At 47.2% G+C, this 23290-nt stretch overlaps 1 long non-coding RNA gene across 1 annotated transcript; it reads left to right on the top strand.

Annotated features, from left to right (window-relative positions):
* Positions 1 to 19468: 19468 nt before the first annotated feature.
* On the top strand, positions 19469 to 22486 carry LOC125943856 (uncharacterized). The gene is made up of 2 exons (XR_007465946.1): positions 19469 to 19646; positions 22320 to 22486. It is a non-coding gene; the product is annotated as an uncharacterized LOC125943856 (long non-coding RNA).
* Positions 22487 to 23290: the final 804 nt, after the last annotated feature.

The raw sequence follows: 23290 nt of genomic DNA, 5'->3' as shown, positions 1-23290 counted from the left end.
GATATCCCTTCCTGAAGCCAGCTGTATAGTAAAGGTTGGCTGAAGTAAAGTGTCGCCCTGATTCTATTTGAAATTACCTTGATGAATATTTTATGCAATACTGAAAGCCAGCTATTGGGTCTATAATTCTTCAATTCTTTACCGTCTCCCTTCTTATGGATGAGTATAATGCCGGCGTTATTCCAGCTTTCTGGTACAATTGAAGTCGTGAGGCATTGCGTATAAAGGGCCGCAAGCTGTTTGTAGATACTTGCTTATTAATCGCTAGTTCACTATATTGCTAGTTTGTGTATCTAATGTGCGTACACATAACTGATACTGTGTATTTGTTTTTCAGGCCATTGCCAATTTACTATTGAGCTACTTTTTCTTATTTTTCTGGATATGTATTCATGCAACCAATATGCTTCCAGCGGTTACCTCAGTATCGTGACAGTAAAACGAGCACCACTTCTACTGAGATCCTCCACGCTTCTTGCGATACCACCTAAATCCCAGTTATTCATAGCAAGCGTCAGTGTGCCGATGAAGTATTGAAAAGGGCAATCGAGTACGCTGACGCTCAGCTGGGTAAGTGCACATTGCTCGCCCGAAGGCTTCGTCGTTCGGTGGCCATAAAAGAGGTTTTATTTTGATCAGGCTGGGGGAACGATGAAGACCCCCAGCAACGCCGGCACTTACGAGATATTATGTGATACTAAAGCCTACATGGGAGCATCGGAGTGCTCGGTGTGTGAATACCTTCCTCACTAGTCGCGCGCTTTCGCCCTGTTTTCAGTAACGTTCAATACCCTTCCCCGTTCAATAACCTTTTCAGTCACAGGGTCTTCACATGAAGACACAACATACTTTTGAATGTAATGAGAAGTTGCGACGAAAAGTTAAAAACATAACCTTGAACTAAACATAACCCTCCTGTCAGCAAAGAACAGTGTTAGAAGCAACTTTAGCAACTTTAGTAGAGCTAGAAATGCAAAACAACCGTATTATATGAGGCGCACTACCAGGTTTTATTAACAGCTCGACGTGTTGCTCTGTGTAGCTGCTGTTAATTAGTGTTCTTTTTTGCGTCAGGATGCCCTCTGTTAAAGAGAAGCAAGGTATCTACTGATAATAATGTTTCATGCACTTTTTATTATGCATTGGAAATTCTACAAGAGTCCCTTATCAATTTTTGTCAATTTTTTTTCGAAAGTGTCAAATGATCGATGGAGCGAGAAAGCAGGCGTCGGTCATCTGTAGCCGTGAAACGGCACCTAAACTCGCATTGCTATTGACTGCGCCGCCACGTCACGAGCACGCTTCTACGGAATTTCCATCGGCTGCCACGCCACGCCACGATCTGCTCCTTGACGGAGCACAGCAGACGAAAGTCAACACCTGTTGTCACGGTAGCGTGTAAGGTGTTGCCTCAGGGGAGAGGGTATCGTCGCGACGCCACTTCACCCTCACTCTCGGCACGAGCATGAGGGTGAAGTGGCGTCCTTCAAGTGGGTGAAGCCGAGCCAACGCCTCCTAGGCAGCAGGTCTGTGCACGATGCTTTATGGCGTCCTGTTACTTGGAACGAAATTTCCTTTGTCTAGCCCGCCGTGACGAAAGCGGTGACGTCAAAATTACCGCGGCTTATTCGGGATCATCCCCATTAGATTCTATGGCAGTCAGAGGAGGAGGACGTGAAACGTCATTGATATAGAAAGCTATGCGCGATTTACTCCTGCGCGGTTCCCTCTGACACGGCCCCACTGGCAATCGCGGCTCGCCGGGCCTGGTAGAAGGTCGCCAGTTGGCTTCCCAGGTCCAGTTCGGAGAGTCTTGCCTCCCAAGACCACGTAGTGAGTGTGTGTGCTGTGAGTCGTGGCGAGATTGCTACAAGGTAGGATGACGTCTTGAAGTGAACACGCGATGTGCTATCTAAGAGACGTTGGTAGGGCATCGATAGCGCGCCAGATGTTGAGTGATGGGAGAGGGCATTGTCGCGTCGGTGGCATGCTGCGCTGGCACCCTAGGCTGCTGCTACTGCTTGTTGAGGCGGGAAGCGCGTACCGCTATGGTACACTAGTCACGGCGCAAAACTAGAAGGACAGCTCAACGCCGTTGAATTGGACATTATTGCTTTCGCATTCACAACTCATAAGAAGTAATTAGCTGTTCTCGGATTTTTGATTATGACAACTGGCTGCAGTGACAAATTTTATGTTGCAGGTGAAAAATGTTTGTGATATGTTAGGGCAGTCTTTCGTGAAATCAATATATAAATTTAAAGCCACTATAACAGCCATTCATAATTCCTGACTAAAGGAGGTTAGTTCACAGCGTTGTGGTCATGGAGGAACATTAGGCGACAAAACTTGGTTGGGAGTTTAAACTGGGCCCTTACTCCTGTTAAATGGCTGCGCTATTTCTTCCATATTTATCCGTCGGACAGTCAGTACTACAGCCTCCACTCTTGCACCAATTTGTGGTTCACCATCACGCGAATACCTGCCACTGAATTTTCGACGCCGTAGCTTGTGCGACCGCTTTGAAATAGCCTGTGCCATTTCAGAACTGTGCCATGAGCTGGCCCATTGTCACTGCACACTGTCACCGCCTCGGTATCAATTCCCTTGGAATTGGGACGCTTTGAATACAGAAACTGGATCACTGCTCGTACTTCAAATTTTCTACGTGGATGCTGCCATTTTTGTTCCGATGCTGTAGTGTTGTTCTTCGGTACTCTATGGCACGACAATGTATTATTCCGCCAAAACTACATACCTGGTCTCATTTTGATACCTATTGCGTAATCGTTTTCCAAAATTCTAGTACCAATAATACGAACCTTAGGAATGCTGTTGAGTTTCCAAGGGTGGAAGGTTCCTCCCGGACACATCCAATGACCGGAAACCTCCGATGCTCTCCAGCCAGAGATGACGTTGCGTGCTGATGCTTGGCGAAGGAACAATTAACTTGGTTTATTTCACAATTTTACCGGCATTACGCCAAGAACAAAGCAAAGGAACTACGAAAAAAACAAGAGACGTCAGCTTGTACGCTGGGCCTGAAAAGTCTCAGGAAAACCTTTCACACCTCCGCGCTGCTGCTCTTATGGCCTTTTCTACCGCCAGAGTGAAAAGGGCCTTTGCCTCTTCTGCGTCTCCAACCCCCCTCCCCCACACATCGTCCACTCCCCACACGTGGTGTCAGCCACACAGTCACGGTCCACACTTATAGGTCACGGTGGTCCGAAGCTTTCTGTGTGGTTCTTGGACGGCGAACAGCGGAGTGCAGTCATTGTTGGGGCGAGTAATCCAAGGGCACCCGCACTTAGAGGGAGGTAAGCCCGATAAAGCATACGTGCACATGTTACCGACGAACAATCGTGCGCAGTGCGAAGTCAAGTGATTGATTCCTGGCACCAAGCAGCGACAACCGGAGCCCGGCTGTCGCTCGGCTGGCCTTGTGAAATAGCTTGGAATGTGGTTGCGAAGGCGGGTGATTCCTGGCAAGACGCTGCAGCAGCAGGCACTTGGCGCGCCGTATATGACAACGCCTTTCGTATATTGGATGCCTTCTGAGAACACACAGCGCCATATCACGTCCGTGAACAATGCGCAATCTCACAGCTGGCTGCGGTCGTTGGTGCTGGTGTAGAGTAACGTGTACCGGTTATCAAGAAAGTGAATCAAGAGGAATCATTTCAGAAGTGAGGCTAGTCAGGGTAATTGCCTCTGGCAACGTAAATGCGCTATGAAAGGCATTACGTCATGGTTCAAATTGTCGTCAATTTATATGGTCAATGCGAGTACGTGGCATACAGGGGACACGTTGAATGTTAAAATGTTTGTCCCTGAACCTTCGCCGTTCGCACAAGATGTCGAAACCGACCCAATGTCTAAATTCACACTTTGCGAAGAAATGCAGCGGACCGTCTGGAGGCTGTGAGTCGAACGTTTCAATAAATTAGAAAGCGAGAGAAACGAAGGGAAGGCAGCGAGGTGAACCAGGTTGCACCTGGTTTGCTACAATATGCCATAGGAGCCGTAAGCGGGCAGAGAAGGAAAGGCAAAAGGAAAGTAGCAAAGCGGTGATCTGGGGCAGTTGGTACACTGAGGGACTAGCTCGAACTTACAAGTGAAGGAATGACACCTTACTAATGAACTATACCTGCTGGCAGGCCACATGTCACATGCGCGAACTGCCCATCGTGAGAGGTCAATTTCTTGATCAATCTACAATTAACAGTGACACTAAGAAAAAAATGAACACGTGATGCGGCCGCATAAACATAACAGCGTTCATCGCGCATTCAGAGGCCTTATGTAGCCGTCTGTGCAGCGGAACCAATTAGCGTGAAGCGGTGAGGCAACTCAGTCGAAATTCGTTCTCGATCGTGCTGGAAAATACAGGCATAGTCGCGGAGCTGTGTCCATAGTGCGTATGCGTCATTTCACACACACACACACGCATAGTGTGTATGCGTCATTTCACACATACACACATAGTGTGTATGCGTCACTCCACGGGCTTAAGAACAAACTTGACAGACGAGTGTGCAAATAATAATATTAATAATAATAGGATGTTATTTATTACTGAGGAAGCTGCTTACCTGGTTTTCTTTGTTCCAGTAACATCGTTAGTTCGGGATCCATAGGAGCATCCCTCAGGTATGTGTTATAATCTGGATTTGTAACTTCAGGGCACCACTCCTTTACACACGTGTTATTGCATTCTGCAAGCGTGCATAATAATCTATCATTGCCACTGCTTCCTGGAAACTCAATGTAAGGAAGAAAAATTTTGCAGCAGCGGCATTTCTAGCATAGTTGCCGAACTGTTGTGCAGATAGGCAGCTCTTGTGTATCGCTGAACATAAGACTAACCTGTAGGTATCTCAACGTTAGCCATGCGTAAAAACACACTCGTTTTCAAAGACACTTTGCCAGCTGAGTGTCAATGTGTGAGCTCACAAGTTGTTAATTCATTGTAAAAAGAGCACACCAGCGTACGAAAGACTGACAGAACGGACGGAAGAAAGCGCTCGAAATCAACCTTTTTATTGACAAGGACACACACACGCACACATAAGATCGGTCCGCGGCTGACACGTGAAATTCAATCTTTATTTTTCTTTTGTACATAACTACCTATGACTGATGGCGCATCAAAGCCATTCCAATCATTTTTTAAGACAAGACAATTCAGGGCTACTTACACAAACAACCTTGCCTTAACTGCCGCTTCACTTATCCTGGTCGCAACTAAGGGCTCGCTGAAACAATCACCCTTGCCTATAACTTCGACACCAGATGTCCTCCGTGTACGATCACATGACAGAGAAACACAGCCACGCGAAATGCGAGAAAGGCCTCCCCAAGCTTTTGGATATATTCTGCTATGTTGCAGAAGCGTATAGAGGGATTTCTCAATTGCGTTATAATCGATGTAGCTATATTTCGCTGTTTCATCAGACCAGTCGATGGAAAGCAATCAAGTGACCGTACAAGGGTGATAAAAGAATATATCCACAATGTCAAGCACCGCCTATCGACTTGCCGGAATATCCGCTATTTTCGTGCCAGTTTGCACAAATTGGAGGACGCTTAAGCTTCTCCTTTAAGAGTGCAACGCGATAGCGTCAATGGCCCCCTGTCGCAGAAAAAATCCGGCGTCGGCTTCGGCGTAAGCATCGGCGTCCGTGGCATCGATGGCGAAGACGTTCATCCCGAACCCCCCCCCCCCCCCCCTCCCGAGCCCACAGGCCATCCGCGTGGCGCAAGGGGTTACGCAACAAAAATTGAATTTCTCAAAGTAAAATCTGGCAGAAAAAGCCAAAAGAGTGCGCCTTAAGGTGGCGGTCCCACTCCGGCGGCACGAGCCCCCCCGTTTTCAGTACTTTTGGAGCAACCGTGGCGGCTCTTTTACTTAGGATATGAAGTTGTCGTATAAACCATAAAAACTTAATTCTTGTAGATTCTAACTGTTTATAATATAAAGAAATTGATTGATGTGATTTAGAAATAAGTGTTCAAGAACAAGCATGAGATACATGGTTTTTGCGAACTGTGTCTCAGTTGTGACCATATTTAGAAGAAACTACTGCACTTACTGCATTGCGGCTTGGTCTGTAGCTTTAGGACATATTTATCTATTTTCTAGACGTAGCAAAATAATTTTGAATTTTTACTGTTTGGATAATTTGCTTTTGAAAATTTCCAAATATTGCAATCTTCTGTTGTAAACAGCCCGGCAACTGCATGCTGAAGGAAGCTAAATTTTGGATAAAGTAGAGGTCAAGGAATTTCCATATAGGTTTAACTGGTTTTACAGACGGGTTTTAATGGCTACGCAGAGAAGCGAAAACCCAGAATCTTCTTTGTCGTCTCCCAGGACACCAACCATGTCCTCTTCTTTCCACCTTACGCACTGTGACAATATTTTGACATACGACGGCGTATATTGCCCCTACAAAAATGTCTTCTCAGCAATGCAGTTGTGTTTAAAAGTGAATCCAAATTTAAGGGGATCGGTGTAAGCTTGGTCTTTGTAAGCTGCCTTTCCCACTTTGTGCGTAGCAGTGAAGCTTATGTAGTGTTATCAAGCACGCTTACTGAGGTATAGCATAAGTAGGACGGTTTGCACGTGTCAAATTCTCGCTTATCAAGGCCGGTCATGTGGCCATTTCTGTTCACTTAAAGACCTGTAGCACCGAGCAATAAACGTTCTTTGGTTCTGCCTCTACCTGCCAGCTAGGCGGCGTTATACCAGTGGCGACGAAAATGGGATTGCGGTGCGATGACCGCAAGGCCACCCGAGTTCGAAGATACGACCAGTAGCTGGAGCACGTACCGTATTCGTTTGTAGGCGTTTTTCGAGGGCCACACCATCACAGATGAAGGAAAACGGCGTGCGCTTCTGGTGTCGGCACTGAGTGACAACGTTCTTCGCGTGCTTCAGGGGCAATGCCAGTCGGAATCGGTGAACAGCCTGAGCTATGAGGCCGTCGTACAGCACCCGGATAACTACTTTGATCCCCAAGCAAATATGATTGTCCCCAGCTACGCTTTTTTTTATGCGGAGCCAAGCAGAAGGCGAAAAGGCACTGGACTACGTCACCGATCTGAGACGCCACGCTAAGGATTGCAATTTCGACAAGTTCCTCGACCGCATCTTGCGGGATCGGATTGTGTGCGGGATCTGTGGTGAAGCACGACGACACTTGCTGTCGCAAAAGAAGTTGAACCTGGCAGAGGCAGAGGCCTTTGCCATAGCAGCGGAAAAAGCAGAAACAAATGTCCGCGCAATGCAAAAAAGCAGCTTCAACGACAACGGTGGTGCCAATTTCGTACAGAGGCCCCGGATGAATCGGCGGAAATCTGGACACGGGCCTGGGTCCAGAACCGCGTCTACACAATGCGGGAGATGCGGCTCGAACTACGCTTCGGAAGTGTGCAGACACAAGAAAGAGACGTGTCACAAGTGCGGCAGGAAGGGACACCTGACAAGGATGTGCTCCAGCGGTCGCGGTAACTCGACGTACGCGGTGAAAGGGTCAGACGGAATTGAAGAAGAAGAAATGTCTGCGCTTTGGTGGCTCACAGCTATAGTAGCAACGACTCCATACGACCGTTAGAAAATGATTTTGTCTGGGAAGGCCGGAGATTACGCATGCTGATTGATACAGGGTCGGCTATCAGCGTTATTCCGAAGAGAGTTTTCAAGAGCCATCGGCAGTGGTGACCGGCGCTGGAGAAGACTTCACTGCGCCTGTCATGCTTCCTGGGGCCGCTGCTTGTCCTAGGCCGAATGACCATGAAAGTCAAATGCGGTAACACGCAAGTGGACAGCTCTCTGGTTGTAGTAGATTGCGACGGGCCTCTATTGTGCGGCCGGAACACCATCCAAGCCTTACAGAATGCCGGCATGGCGCTATTGGAAAAATTCGCGCCACAGAACGTAAATGTGGTTCATTGCGACGCAGCGATAGCGAAGCTTCAAGCCGAATTCTCAGAAATTTTTGAAGAGCGGTTGGGTTGTTGCAATGGGCCCCCTGTGATGCTGCCCAGAATAGAAGCCGCTATACCACGCTTTCTCAACGCTAGACCAGTGCCGTACGCGCTTCGCGAAAAGCTGTGTGAAGAAATCGATCACCAAGTGCAGGAAGGAGTGCTTTCGCCAGTGAGAGTTTACGAGTAGGCTACGCCCGTCGTGCCAGTAGTGAAACGAAACGGTGATATCCAGCTGTGCGGCGACTTTAAGCTAATCGTGAATCCGGCAACACATTTATAACAATACCGGTTGCCGAAGATTGAGGAAATATTCGCATCTCTGTACGGGGGCGAGGTGTTCACCACTTCGGGTTTACGTCATGCGTATAATCAACTTCCGCGGGACGACGAGGAATGAAAAAAGTTGTCGCAGTTTCACCCGAAAGGCGAAGCATCAATTGCGATAGCAAATTTGTAGAGAGCTATACGGAGTAAGGATAGTAGTTTTATCAGCTGTACAAACTTGGACATGTAGCAGCACCGGCAACACACAGAAATGTTGTCGACGCCGTCGGCGTTTTGCCTGCGTTCGCACAAAACGCGCGCGGCGTTGGTGACTGTTGCCGGAGCCTCGGGGGCGGCTCGGAGGTTTTCGACGAGATCAGAACGGGACACTTGTCGAGCAGCGTCGGAAGTCTTTACCACCTTCTCGCCTCACAACGTTTTATATAAATAGGCATTTTGTGCCACAGCTAAACGTCGCCTCCCTTTCCTCCCCCCCTCTCCCCCACGGCCTCTCGCGCGTCGGAAGAAGGCGCGTTTGCTCTACATATATGGTGATTGTAAAGGAGGAAAGAGACGCCTACTTCTGCAGCCCTTAAGGGAGCACGGCGCCGAACGCGCGTTTGTTCTCCGCCGTGCGTTCATTCTCCGTAAAAGCGCGCGCCCCTCGCGCTCTTTCACTCGCCCATACAGCGTTCGGCGCGCGGCGCCGATTTCATCTCCATTGACGTCATACGGAACCTCACGGCGACGGCAGAAATCTGCTTTTGAGTGTCCATATAATTGCTATCGCAATAAAATGTTGTCGCAGTTTCACCTGAAAGGCGAAGCATCAATTGCGATAGAAATTTTGTAGAGCTATACGGAGTAATGATAGTAGCTTTATCAGCTGTATAAACTTGGACATGCAGCAGCACCGGCCACACGCAGAACTTGTCGACGCTGTCGGCGTTTTTCCAGCGTTCGCACAAGATGCGTGCGGCGTTGGTGGCTGTTGCCGGAGCCCCTGATATACATAGGCACTTGGTGCCGCAGCTAAACGTCACCTCCCTTCCCTCCCCCTCCCCCCCCACGGCCTTTCGCGCGTCGGAAGAAGGCGCGTTTGCTCTATATATATGGTGATTGTAAAGGAGGAAAGAGACGCCTACTTCTGCAGCCCTTAAGGGAGCACGGCGCAGAACGCGTGTTTGTTCTCCGCCGTGCGTTCATTCGCCGTGAAAGCGCGCGTCCCTCGCGCCCTTTCACTCGCACATACAGCGTTCGGCGGCGCGCGGCGACGATTTCATCTCCATTGACGTCATACGGAACCTCACGGCGACGGCAACGACGACGGCAGAAATCTGCTTTGGAGTGTCCATATAATTGCTATCGCAATAAAACGGCAGTGTTGAACACACACAAAGGTTTATTTGCTAACAACCGCCTAGCTTTCGGCATCGCGTCGGCTCCAGCCTTGTTCCAGCTCCGCATTGAGTTCCTTCTATGAGGCCTGTCTCGGGTCAAGGTGTACTTAGATGACATTATTGTAGTCAAAGAGCGAAACGACAATTCAACGCTGCGGCAAGTCTTCGAGTGGCTGCGCGACAGTGGAATTACGTTAAACCGGGACAAGTGCAGGTTCAGGGAGAAGCAAGTCTCCTCTTGAGCCACAAGATCGACGCAACTGGCCTGCACCCTCCCGACAATATTGAAGCCGTCACCGCAGCACCCAGACCAGAGACGGTGAGCCAGTTGAAATCATTTTTAGGGTTGATCACATATTACGCGAAGTTTTTGCCCAACCTTGCAACCACTATGGAACCACTCTATAGGGTGCTGGCTGAAGGAGCACAGTGGCAATGGAAAGCCGAACAGGAAACAGCTTTCCAGGCAGCCAAGTGCGCCTTGGTGTAAGCTAAACTTGTTGTACACTATGACCCCCAAAAGTGGCTGCGGCTTGAATGCGACGCTTCGCCGGTTGGGGTTGGCGCGGTGCTGTCACACCGAATTGGCAACAAAGACTATCCTATACCTTTCCGTTCAAGAGCACTGACACACGCTGAGCGGAATTATTCACAGTTCGAGAAAGAAGCGTCGGTCTTGGTGTACGGCGTTACCAGGTTCCAAGACTACTTGTTGTCGAACCATTTCACTGCGAATATTTAACGGTAGGCCTTGCTATTGGCGGCCTACCAATATGATATCGAGTACCACCGAGGACCGCTGAATGCTAACGCTGACGCTCTCAGCCGCCTGCCATTGCCGAGCTTGGGGGACAGAGGAGGGCAGGAGCCGATGGAATACGTGGTTTATACGCAGGGCCTAAGCGTTATGGCCCTTTCCGCTCAGCAATTAGCGGATCTGAGCAGCACAGACGATACGCTTCGTCAGGTTAAGGCGTGGATCACGCGTGGCTGGCTACCGCGCTTACCTACAGCACAGCAACACCTTTTGCCATAGTTTCACCGGCGTGACGAGCTCGTGTCCAGTCACGATCTAATCTACTGGGGCCATCGTGTAGTGTTTCCGGAGGCGGCACGACGGTGCACGCTGGAAGAAGTACATGATAGTCACCCCGGTATCAGTGCCATGAAGCGCACATCGCGAACGGTATTTTGGAATCCCGGATTAGATAGGGACATCGAAGTGATGGTTCAAAGGTGCCTTCAATGTATACAATGCTGGTCCATGCCAGCCGCTGAAGTTCCGTCTCCATGGCCCGCGAGCAACAAACCATGGTACAGGTTGCACATGGATTTTGTGGGTCCCATAAATGGTTACCAAGTTTTTGTGTTGGTTGACGCCGGGACGAAGTGGATTGCGGCTGTACCTTTGAAGACCGCCATAGCGGATACCACCATTCAAGTACTTCAGGGTATTTTCGCACGTTTTGGACTACCGTACTGTTTAGTATCGGATAACGAACCACAATTTTCAAGTGCCACCATGTCCCGTTTCTTGCAAGGAAGCCACGTGAAACACGTGAGGACAGCCTCGTACCATCCGCAGTCGAATGGGTTGGCGGAACGAGCCGTGTGATCAATAAATAAGGGGCTTCGAAAGAATCAGTCTGGTACACTGCCAGATCGACTAAAAAAGTTTATGCCATTACAGAACGACACTTTTGGAAGGCGGAAAATCGCCAGCAGAACTGCTGCTGGGCTTTCGTCACTGAACCAGGCTGACGGCTTCTTTCCCAGATACCAAGGAGACGGAAGACAATGGCTCCAAGGCACTGGCGTCAGGGGCAACAAAAGCACAAGCACGCTTTTCACCAGGAAGGCATGTATGGTCGCGCCAGTATCGGGCGCGCCAGAGGTGGTTACCGGCGACAGTAGTATCCACGACAGGAACACGTATGGTAACACTGCAAACACCAGAGGGCCTGCAGTGGCACCCCTCCAGCCACAGCTCGACACAGAGTCGCCACCTAGCAAGCAGAGCCAAACCCGGACCAACGACGAAACTCAGGAGACCCCTCAATGGGAGAAGTTCCTCACGATACGGATGTACGGGATGCCAGCTCACAAGCAGAAGACCGCGAGCTACCACGACGTTACCCGCCGTGGTTGCTGAGGGCTATGGTCTTGGGCTGCTGAGCACGAGGTCGCCGGATCGAATCCCGGCCACAGCGGCCGCATTTCGATGGGGGGTGAAATGCGAAAACACCCGTGAACTTAGATTTCGGTGCACGTTAAATAACCCCAGGTGGTCCAAATTTCCGGAGTCCCCCACTACGGCGTGTCTCATAATCAGATCGTGGTGTTGGCACGTAAAACCCCACAATTTTTAATTTTTTTCTACCACGACGTTCGTGTCACCACCTGAAGCCACCAGATCGTCTCACGTATACTAACTTAGGAGGAAGGGATGTAGTGTTATCAAGTGCGCTTACGGAGGTATAGCATGAGCAGGACGGCTTGCACGTGTCGCATTCTCGCTTATCAAGGCCCGTCATGTGACAATTTCTGTTGACTTAAAAACCTGTAACACCGAGCAATAAACGTTCTTTGATTCTGCCCCTACCTGCCAGCTAGGCGGCGTTATATCAGCTTACTCATAAAGAAAAATGCAATGTGAACGGGGCGCCATAACGCTATCGCGTTCTACTCTTATTATAGGCGAAGCTTAAGCGTCCTTAAATGTTTCTTCGGTTGAGTATATATTGCCTGTGCACACCTGGTACCTTCCGCAGTGCTGAAACCAGCTTGTGGGATGGAGTATAGAGCGTCTCCGTCGGCGATCTGGCTGTATGTGACGGCTACAACGTCTTCGTGACTAGGAAGCAGGACGAGGTCTACAGCAATGATGATGAATGTAGTGTTTGTTGCGCAAGGGCCAAGTTGGGCAAATAGCGCCAGGCTATTCGAATTTGAACAAAGCTTCGAATGTGTGCGAATTTGAGCGATGAATTATTAGTGGTGAATGTAACGTGGCTGTAAGGGGGCCTAAAAATAGTCGCAGTAAAGTGGGTGAAATCTACATGTAATAAGATTATGGCAATGACTACTGAGGTGTACTATGAACATGAAGAATGCATTGCGAAAAAATGACACGATATACAAAATATGTCAGATGCAATAATTGACAAGAAGCACTACTGCCTAAACAGAGCCCTTGAACCGCAAGGGCCTGGATGCATGTGCTATACTGAACTACTATCACAACCGCATCCTCTGGAGAGAGAATGCGCTACGAAATTATTGGGCTTATAACATGTAGGACAACATCGTTCAAGAAAGCGAGGACTGCTTTGGTATTAAGAAGCGGTTCTTTACCAAGAAACTTAGCGGGATGGAGAGGGATACAATACCGGTATGTGAGAGGAAAATAGTTCTTCCTATCTCTTTCGGCTTCGCGACACTCCAGGAGGACGTGTAGGACGGTCAGCCTCTCACCATATCTACCACAGGTTGAGGGGTCGTTACCAGTCAATACGCCAGTATGTGACTGACGCGTCGGTGTAGAATTCTGAGCACGAGTACTTCGATTGAAGATCGCGGAAATGCATTGTGATTTGGAGCTCGGGAGTGTGCTTTGTGACCTCTACAAAGGATACATCACGTTCTATCACCTGCCACTCCCAAGGCGGTGACAGCTTAGCTGGAGGCATTAGGCGATGTTCGAGACGTGGGACATCCATCTCTTCGCTAAGGTCTCTCACATGCAGTGAGAAAGGCCGCCGGATAGACAGTCAATTACGAAAAAGCGTTGCACACGTCAAATCATTAACGGTTATAGAACAAGGATGTTCCTGATTAGAATGCAGTTAGAAAAATATGTGAAGCTGATGTATGTTCTCTGCAGATGGAGTGACCACTCATTTGATTCTACGCATAAACTTTCGACAGGGCTTGTTCTGAATACGCCAATGGCCAGGCGGATACCTAAATGGTGGACGGGATCTAGCATCTTTAGCGCGCTCGGGGCGGCAGAATGATTTACCGCTGCACCATAGTCCAATTGTTACCGAATGATGTTCTTGTGCAGATTCATTGTACACTTCCTGTCGCTGCCCCATGTTGTGTGAGATTAGGTTTTCAGTAAATTCATCGTGTTTAGCTATCTGACCTTGGGATATTTTGTGTGTGGCATAAAAGTAAGTTTAGAGTCAAGTATGATGCTTAGGAACTTGTGCTCTTTGTTCACAGGTATTTGTTCTCCATACATTTCGATAATGGGATCTGAAATGAGCCCTTTCTTCTTTGTAAAACCGCACAATAACTTTTTTTTTGGGGGGGGGGGGGTTCACTTTGAATAAGTTTTCGTCTGCCCACTTGGAAACCTTCTTCAATACCTGTTGTACTTCTCTCACACACTGTAAGGTTGCAGGATTTTAAACCTATTTGTATGTCATCTACGCAGACGGAATAAAAAATTGCTGGTGGTAATGAAGCAGGAAGTGTGTCCATCTACACGACAAAGTGTGCAGCTGGGCACACCTTCTTGGGATACAACAGTTTCCTGTATAAATTGACGCGTCAGCTTCTCATGCTCGTGATGCTCTTGCCCGTGCTGACATCGCCCGCCAGGTTGCCCGCGATGGCTTGTCGGCTTCACAGGTCAATCAAAAATGTCTCTATGACCGCCGACACGGGGAGGTGAACTTCCCTCCAGGATCGCTCGCCTTGCTGTGGTTCCTGTCACGTCGCGTTCGCCTATGCGAAAAACTCCTCTCCCGTTATACTGGCCCTTACCTAGCCGTACGCAAAGTCACTAATGTGACCTATGAAATTGCTTCGCTAAATCCAACATGGACTATGCCACTCGCGATTGCAGCCTTTGCAGCAATCGCGAGTGACATAGTCCATGTTTCGCGCCTTAAACCGCACCACTCTCGGCCGCGGCCCTAATTGCACCGGGACGGTGCTTCTGCCGCCGGTGGGTAATGTCACGAGCGGCGATCCTGTGGTCGGTGCTTGGACGACTACGATGGCGTGGCTTTCTAGTGTGCACGCGCGCTCCTGAACCATTGCTGTAGCGTTGTGCTGGTTACATTGTAAATATATCCATTGTATATATAATCTCCCCGTAACAATATATTGGCGATTTTCACGCGGAAAGTACGATTAGACAGAAAGCTTTCTATTATGTTTAGCATATTTTCACGGATACCCATTAACAGACAAGTCTCGCAAGATTCCGTACCGCCAAGTTGTATCATACGCCTTTTTCATATCGAGAAAGACGGATAAGAAATATTGTTTATGTATGAAGCAATCACAAATGTTTGCCTCGATGCGCACGAGATGGTCGGTTGTAGACTGTCCTTCTCTGAAGCCGCACTGATATGGATCAAGAAATTTTGGTCAACTCAAGGAAGTGAAAAGGCGACGGTTTATCATTTTTTTTCAAAAAGTTTGCAAACACAACTCGTGAGGGCTATCGGGCGGTTGTTACTAATGCGGGGTCTTTATCTTGTTTCAGAATCGGAATGACAATAGATTCTTTCCATGCAGTAGGAAGGTACCCGGCCGTCCATATACCACTGAAAAGTGTGAGTAGCGTTATTTGAGTATCACTGTGAATGTGTTTAATCATGTCGTACATGATCATGTCAGGTCCAGGTGCATAACTCTGACATGCAGTCAAGGAGGGTTTCAACTTCGCGATGTTAGAAGGCAGGTTATAGGATTCGTTCTGTCTGCATTTGCGATCGATATCCTTGCGTTCTACTATTTGTTTGTGCTTTAGGAATGCCTCGTAATAATGATTAGAACTGGATACGCGCTCGAAGTGTTCGCCAAGAGCATCAGCTTGGTCTTCCAAGCTGTTCGCTTCGTCGTTCACTAGTGGCAACGGATGTATTTCTTTGCCCTTTCGCCTTCTTAGCCCGTCCTATACTTTGGCCTCTTGAGTATGCGAATTTATACTGGAGAGAAACGTCGCTTGGCTTGCCTCTTAGCCTGCCAATAGGGCTTTAGTTCAGCAGTCGTGCTAAAACGCGCCGTTTGACCTGGGTTTCCAGTTTTGCGAATTGAGCGAAATCACACGACCGACCCGTCTTTCGCGCCGAGGATCATCGCTAGGGCTGAAACCTAGGCGTACGGGTACGACCATGCGACGAAGCAACAGTCGTCTCAGAGGAAAAGATCAACGTGTCGACAATCAAAAATGGCCAGGCATGGCCGCACTGAACAGCATGCATGCTTATCGTCTTTATCGCCATTCGCGGTATTGTGCATCAGGAATTCGTCACGAATACCCAGGCTATGAAAACCGACATTACTGCCAAATTTTAGGACTCCTGATAGACGCCGTTTCGAGAAAACGGCAGGATCTGGGGCGCATGAGGAGACAAATGCTGCACCATGACAATTCACTCTGTCAGAAAACACTCTGTAGACGCGAATTTCTCGACGTAAACTATATAGTTCCTATTTGGCAGATTTGACTCCCACTTACTTCGCTCTTATCCTAAAATTATGAAGCCAGCAAATGTCGTCATCTTTGCACGATTGCCTCAAACAAGCTCGAATCACCTAAGGCGCATCATTCGCACAGGGAAGAATATTTCTATAAAATTTTTTGAAAGTCACAGGAACACTGAAAGTGGTGCATTTTCGTGCAAGGTGACTATTTGAAAACTTACGCTGCTTGAATGCACATAAATACATTTAAAATTACTTTTACAAAACTGAGCTAATCTCAAAAGTTTGTCATACCACCTCGTACATACAGAAAGAAATTTTATAGGGTAGATTTTCTGTGGTGAATTAGTTTCTGCCATTCCAGTTTACACTTACGCTCATCAAGCTATGCGTTTTAGTACATTTTCCATATTACCAATTGCCATACTCTTGACCTTTAAATTATGTCAGCCAACTCACTAGTATAGAGATTTTAGGAGGGGTGTGCGAATAGTGAATTTGGGGACCAATTCGAATACGATTCGAATAGTGCCAGAAGCCAAATCGAATCGAATACTTTTTGAATAATGAATAGCTGTTATCTACATTAACATGGAACGATGCTCACATAACAGTATTCTTAACGTTAGCAAGTTTCTGTCATTGCATAGTACATTATAAAAGCACGATTGGAGCATTAGAAGCAAGTATAGTTTCTTCACATGTACAGGGCTCTCCAGAGAGAGAGAGAGCGAATGATTGCTGTACAGCCTGAAAAGTATGGTTACCTAAGTGGCTTAGCCTTCTCCACTACGCAAGTTCTCAAGTTTACCACTATGCATTGTACAGACATGTTTTATGTCTGTATTCTGCCCGCGGGCATAGTTTACATTCTAGTTAACATTAGGAGAAGAAATGGCGCTAGGCAGGTCATGGATACGTGTGGTAGATAACATGTAGACCATTCAGTTAATAAATGGGCGCCAAGGAAAGGAAAGCGCAGTCGAGGACGGCAGAAAACTAGGTGGGATAATGGAACAAAGAAATTTGCGAGCGAAAATTGGAATCAACTGGCGCAAGGCAGGGGTAATTGAAAATCGCAGGTAGGGGCTTTCATCCTACAGTGAACATAAAAAGTCGCAGTTTCGCCCCAAAGGAGAACCATCAATTGTGATAGCAAATTATTAGACAGTTATACGGAAAAAGGATAGTAGTTTTATCGGCTGTATAAACTTAGACACATTCGCTTACTAACACAATAAACAAACATGTTGTCAGCGCGCACAAGCAAACATGTATAGATAACATTCGATGAACGCGCACAACCGTTGTCAAAACACTGGCGCGAGCAAGCGCGCCAGCAGCAGCGAGCGAAGGTTCGTGATGTGGTGTTACGCGTCTCTAGTCCTCCAATTCTCGCTAACTTAAATGGCATTCTTTGAACTCCCGCACAGCCTGATGTAAATTAAATGTGTGCGTTGCAAAAGTATTGCGTGGGCCTGCACATGCGGCAAAACATTTTATGAAAACACTGCTTGTCGTTCACCGCGTGCTGAAAGGATCGATATTTCTCGTTCACTGAAGAGGAGCATACTTATGGAAAGAGTTTCTGTAAGCAAAGCCACGCAACGCGCCTTAAACTGTGTGATGTGAAAACGGCTCAAAAGCGTTCAAGAATTATTGCGGGAATAGGACTTGCATTGATGGCTGTACACTAAAAGTCATAAATCCAATGAAGGTGTTTGTCGGAAAAAGGTGCACATTTTCATGGTGAGAGTTAGCAAAAACGTTTTCTGTTCTCTTGTTTATGCTCTTCCATGTTGCTTCCTATCTTGATGCGCGCGCGGCGCTGAGATCGTGGATTGAGGAGTGGTCTGTTACAGCGTGGTTTCTCATCTTGTTCACCCACACGCACGTGGTCTTTAGTTCGTCATGATGCCCATACCACTTCCTTGAGACAGCCAAGAGGGACCACTCCTGTACTATTGCGAACAAGATCTCTTACTGAAAAGGTGGAACCGTTCACCGATCGAGAGGTGAGGTGTCCAAGTCTTCCCTCACCTGGAAAACCTGCGTATTTCCTGTGTCACTTCCAGGGAATGTTTCGCCTTCTCTATTCTGTATAAGTTTTAGACAGACTCTAATTGTTTTCTACATGGCCTACTCTAAATAAGAAAAACGAATGTTCGCTCACTCTTTGTTTCGCAAGCAACTTCCGACAAGACAACAATCAGCAAAGCAGAGCAGCTTGAAAGCTTCATTGTTCTGTTTTATATATAAATATATACAAATCTGAAAAGAAAATGGAAACAATCATGAGTGAGCGCTTCTAACAAAAAGAACTGAAACGGGGCGAGTAGCCCAGGTATGGACCGCCTTTTTATAGAGTAAAAAATGTTAAATGGTATTATTGAAAAGCACAACTTCGCGGTTATCTTCGGTTTATCTGCCCAACAGTTTCTGTCGGCGAACCGGCCTTTTTTAGGGCCACAGACAGATCTTTCAACACAATTTCTTCATATATTTAGGTAGAGAAAAAGAAATAAGAAAAGAAAGATGGAAGAAAACACGAAGAAAAAAGAGAGCGCGAACCTGCTTCCTCACTCCGAAAGAAACGCCGCTCACTTACTGAACCACGGCTCAATCGCTCTTCAATAGAGCGGCTCAAAAGATCCGGCTCGTTCCTGAGCGCTTTCTAGGAACGGTTCCTGTTCCTCACACTCACTGAACGAGAGAGAGCCCAGCCGGCTTCCTCTCTCCGAAAGAACCGTCGCTCACTTACTGAACCACAGCTCCCTCGCTTTTCAAAAGAGCGGCGCCTTGCCGGATCTCTTGAAGAGCGAGGGAGTCGTGGCGAAAACAGCGGCGCGCTCAGGAGCGAGCCGGATCTTTTAAAGTGCGAGGGAGCCGTGGCGAAAAGAGCGGCTCGCTCCTGAGCGCTCAGGAGCGAGCCGGATCTTTTGAGCCGCTCTTTTGAAGAGCGAGGGAGCCGTGGTGAGCGGCGGTTCTTTCGTTCTTCAGCCGAAGGCGAGGGGGTGAAGGCGACTCTTGCGAGGAAGGGTGGGAGGGCAATTGCTTTCTCGTACCGCTAATAGATGGCGCGGAAGTCGCACCCAGCAGAAGACACGGCTCTGACGGAACGCATCGGCACGGCTCTCTGAACGCGAGAGAACCGGCTCCCTTTCTACAAGAGAACCGCCGCTCATTTTTACTGAACCACCGCTCACTCGCTCTTTAAAAAGAGCCGCTCACAAGCTCCGGCTCGCTCCTGAGTGACCCATCTCTAATTGTGATGTCTGCGACTGCAAGTATATAGGCCAGACTGAGGCCGCGCTCAGACTCCCTCTATATAACAACAGAGCTCACGGCCACGCGCTACCAAATCATAGGCCGTGACTGCTGCGACCGGGTCGCAGCAAACAAAAGGTGCCCAAAACGTTTGCTGCCACCCATGACGTCACGTCCGCTATAACCCATGATGTCACGTCCGTTTATTTTCACGGCGGCTGTTTTTCGGGGCCGGTCGCGTTGTGAAGCGGTCCGTATTCCGTGCCTTCTTACAGAGTAAGTAATCCATTTTTCCACTCTATATGCATGTAATAAAAGGTTGGGGCTGTCAGCTGCTTGATGTGTTGCCGTTTGTTATCTTGCGCGCATATTTTGCCTCGTGGCCGCATCAAATTGCAGCCGGCCCGTGGAATGTGCCGTGGCATCCCATATAAAGCTATAAAGCTGATCCTCCGTCAGGATCGTTAGTACGTGTACAGAACCATCCAGTAGTGTGGTTCAGTGAATGACGCGTGAAAAAAACGAGGACGCAAGAAAATCCTGGCGTGGTGAGCTGTTCCGCCAGATCGTGTTGAATTTGGCGCTGAGCCGTGCTCCCTCAAAGGCTGCAGAAGATAGCGCCAACATTTCCCTTTTCTCAAGAACCACTTACTACGTGTTGAATCGCGTTTTTGCGCGAGATGGTGGAACAGCTTCGCTACTGCTTTTCTACAGCTTTGCTAAATTTCATTTAATCATCACCTGCATTCTTTTTAATAAGAAAAATGGCATTACTGCGCGAAAGAGCGTCTCGGAAGTTTCCCAACAACAGCCAATGCCTCCGTGCCTGTTGCATGCACGCTTACCAGCTACACGCTGTCCTGATGCAGTTGGAACGATTATGACGCAGTATCAGCCTGCTACTGCGGGCTGCAGGATCACGATGACAATACAATTAAAATAACTAAAGAAATTAATGCAGTACGTGTGGTGTTCAAACGTTGCCAAGCGTGATAAGCGGACCTGCCTCGTAAGATGCATTGAATGAATCGGCTTTCTAAAGTCAGCTTCGCCGCAGTAGACGTGTTACGCGGTGAAGCTTACCCAAAAATTATTGCAGTGAAACATATTAAAAGTGAAAAGGGGCCGCTAGCATGGGACATGTATATGTTCCTTAACTATGTACGCGCGCACTCGCCTTCGCCCATCACATTACGCGCGCCCAGGAGCGTAATAAGTGTATTGGCAGGTGTACTCACATATATGAAAACTGCCAAGAAAAGCTGGTTAAGGCAAGCTCTCTTGTCGAAACGTTTGCACCAGCCTGTTCGACCACTGTTATATCACCGCAGTTCTGTATTGCGGTGAAGCATACCGATAGTGGGTAGGGGTCACGCGAATCGGGAGTGTAGGGTTTCAGCCAGCGAGGAACCCTACCAGTCTCAACGTTCTAGTCTCAAAAAAGCACATTTTTGCGCCAGGATGACGTTTCGACAACTTTTGTTGGCTGTTGGTGATGACACAACTCTTTTACAGATAACATTCTCTAAGCCTTTTGAAATGACAGGGAGCACTGACACCGGCCGATAATTTGACATGTCATTTCTGTCCCCTGATTTAAACAGTGCAGTCAACTTCGCCTGTTGCATTTTTGTAGGGTAAACGCCAGTATACAACCAAACATTGAATACCTGGGTGAAAACAGGCACTTTGCTTTGTTGTGTATCTGTTATACTGCTATTAAATTTTCCTTTCCTTTTAAAGTGCTTACGTACATCACATCGCAAGGAGTCACTGTGTAATTAGTGGCCTTGTCATGCTAAAAAACCAGGCTCTACTCAAGAGAGGTTGGGGTTAAGTACCTGTGAAATTTTTTTAGAGGGGTAGTTTTCTGAGAAGAAATCAGATGCCCGAAACAGACCTGTGGTATCCTGGGTTTGAGTATTTAACAGTGGAAAGGATACAAAATACATTATATTTCTTGTCTGAAACCAACAAGTAAGTGAAATATGTAAATATATTAAATAGCGTCCATAGAGCAACTGCAAGCTGCGCACACCTAGACCCAAAACGCGCTTCTCTTGCTCCAGTCCATGCAGGCTGTCAGCTGCTTTGTTGAAGCCTCTAGTACATTCTCAGTGCTGCAGTAATTTTTGTCTGCATTTTGCTCAAGTGTGCCCTACACATAATTGAGTGATTTGCAGTTGCAACTGGACTGCAGCCTCAGCTTGGGAGACCAGTCGTAGGGCACATTTTGTAAAACTAAGCTACACATAGCATTACCAGTTTGAGCAGAGACCTGTTTATATATGTGTCGTCTTTAGCATCTAGATTTTTTACCATGAATTCAGAAAAATCTCCAGCACATCGAGTCCCTAGATTTGAAATGCTGTATAAGTTGTCTTCTTGTTCACTGCGGTTGCGCTTAACTTCTGTCCAAATAGGAGAGCACTTCTGCATAGCACATCAAGGACCACTCTTATTAACATGCCTTCCTTTTATTTATCTTACCTACAATCAAGAGCACACGTATATAGCACATGAATGTGCTGTTCTTGAACTTGACTTACATTGCCATGTTTAGTAGCACAGTGCTCATAGTTGGTGTTGGTACATTCAAGCTAAGCATTACTACAACCTTTAACTGTAGGTATTATGGTGTTAGAGCAGAGAAATGGATATGCAAAGACAGTTGGGCACGTTAAGACATCTTTTTGTGTGTGAAAAGGTGAAAGATACACAAAATGGGATAGAACACGTACACTTTCATCTTTTCTCACAACAACAACAACAACAACAACAAAAAGGAAAAAACGTCGGAGGAATAAGGTTCCTTCACTGTGCCATAGAAACTATATGTTTGCTCTCAAAGGCAATTCTGACTCGTTGGATTTGTTCTTGTGCTGTTTTTCTTGAGTGTGCTTTACTTTTTACACGTCAACGTTTCAAACTCGTTTTTATTTTTGACAGACTGAACATCCCACGTCTTGGTTTGACTTCCTGGTACAGGATACTTGCAGTTGGCATGGAGTGGTGAAGCAGCATGGTGTACTTTTATTAAAAGCACAGATTTCACCAGTATAGAAGCAGTTCATCAAAAAAACATGTGTGCTGAAAATAAAGTGTTCCTACCCACATTCCTCAGTGTCTAATTATGCTTGTATCCCTGTGTTCTCTTCAGCAAAACCACTTATATGGGGAATTGATTGTGATAAGTGCTTGTGAGAGTTTTCAGGAAGAGCTTTGGACCCTTTTTACTGGTGCACAGGTAAAATGTGCACATGCTGTAAAGTTGAAACACCAGGTGGAGTAGCAAACATAAATGCTTTATGTGGCATTTGTCGGGCTTGTGTGTCGGCACATTTTCCATACAACAATATACTCTAGGACAGCATGCTAGCACTACAAAGCACCCATCTTTTATGTTGGGTATAAATTACTACAAGCTCTTTAAAGATGGTCACAAGAGAAATGCTGGCTTTAATTCAAAACTAAAGGTGAAGGAAGCTGTGCAAATGTATGGAGAAATTATGCAATCTGTGCCGTTTACTCAGTTCAGGTAACGTCCAAACGTGCCATAAGGCCTTGATAGCTGAAACCTGAGTAACAACTGGTAATGCAATTAAAGAATCTTGCTACACCTCTAAAGATGAGGCAGTGAAATGAAATTAGTGTCACAATTCCTTTTTGTTAGGACTTCGTTTGGGTTTAATATACTGATTGTAACAACACAAAGTGGAGGGGGTGATGCACATTAGAGAAATGCTAGTCTATTTTTATATTCCACCTTCTCTACATTCAAAGTGCAGTAAAGTTACCATGGAAAGCTACAGTGAAGCCATTGGTTGAGTCTGTATGGTGGCAATCAGCAACCTATAGCTGCCAACCAAACTGCTTGGGTTTGGTTGGCAGCTATAAACCCAACCAAACTGCTTGGGTTT

The sequence above is a fragment of the Dermacentor silvarum genome, chromosome 3 (genome assembly GCF_013339745.2).
Source record: "Dermacentor silvarum isolate Dsil-2018 chromosome 3, BIME_Dsil_1.4, whole genome shotgun sequence".
Taxonomy (NCBI): Eukaryota; Metazoa; Arthropoda; class Arachnida; order Ixodida; family Ixodidae; genus Dermacentor; species Dermacentor silvarum.
The sequence above is the reverse complement of the archived record's forward strand: the minus strand, read 5'-3'. Positions and strand labels throughout refer to the sequence as shown.